This window comes from Plasmopara halstedii (genome assembly GCF_900000015.1).
Source record: "Plasmopara halstedii genome assembly, contig: Scaffold_555, whole genome shotgun sequence".
NCBI lineage: Eukaryota > Oomycota > Peronosporomycetes > Peronosporales > Peronosporaceae > Plasmopara > Plasmopara halstedii.
Window position 1 is genome coordinate 890,169 of NW_020187475.1, and position 732 is coordinate 890,900.

The following is a 732-nucleotide window of genomic DNA, read 5'->3' on the forward strand; positions in this document are numbered from 1 at the left end:
TCGAATGGCTAGGAAACGCGTTCGCACGCGATATGCCTGGTTAGGCGGCAAGAACACTTGTATAAGCTGCAGCTTCAGATACGTCCAGGAGGAAAACGCCGCTTTGACCGAAGCGTCGCACTTCAGTGCCCATTTTTGCGCGCGACCCCCGAGCTTGGAGATAGCTAGCGCCACGCGGTGTTGCTCGTTCTGGAGCATGGCGGATGCCACAGCCATTTCGGCATCACTCAGAAATTCTGTCTAATATTACCCTCGAAGTCTAAACGCTAACCATGAGCGGCTTGGGCCGGGCAGAGGTATCCGTCGTCGACGGTGGCGTCATGGATGCAGTCGACGACGACTTCTTTTGCTGTAGTTGATCTCGCAAAGCATTTTATTTAATTTAAAAGGCCTCTAGGCATGCACTAATCGCTTCAGGTCCTTGTGAAGCAGATGTTGTACGCGCAAAGGGCCAAGCAGGAACATCAGCTTTTTCAGCCCGTCCTACATGCCCTAGGGCAAATAGAAGAACTGCTCTATTCTCACAGAGAATCATTCGTAACAACTCAGGTGTGGATTGACTACAAGCGCTAACAAGTGCAGCGGGGCTGCCGCAGATATTTTCCTTAGAGAAAGCTAAGCAAAGGTCGGTGACTTTCGCTTTATTCTTGGAGCCAGTACGAATGTAGCGGATTGCAATCCGCTTACTCCAGGAGATATCAAAACCTTAACCCAAGGCAAATAAACTCTTCC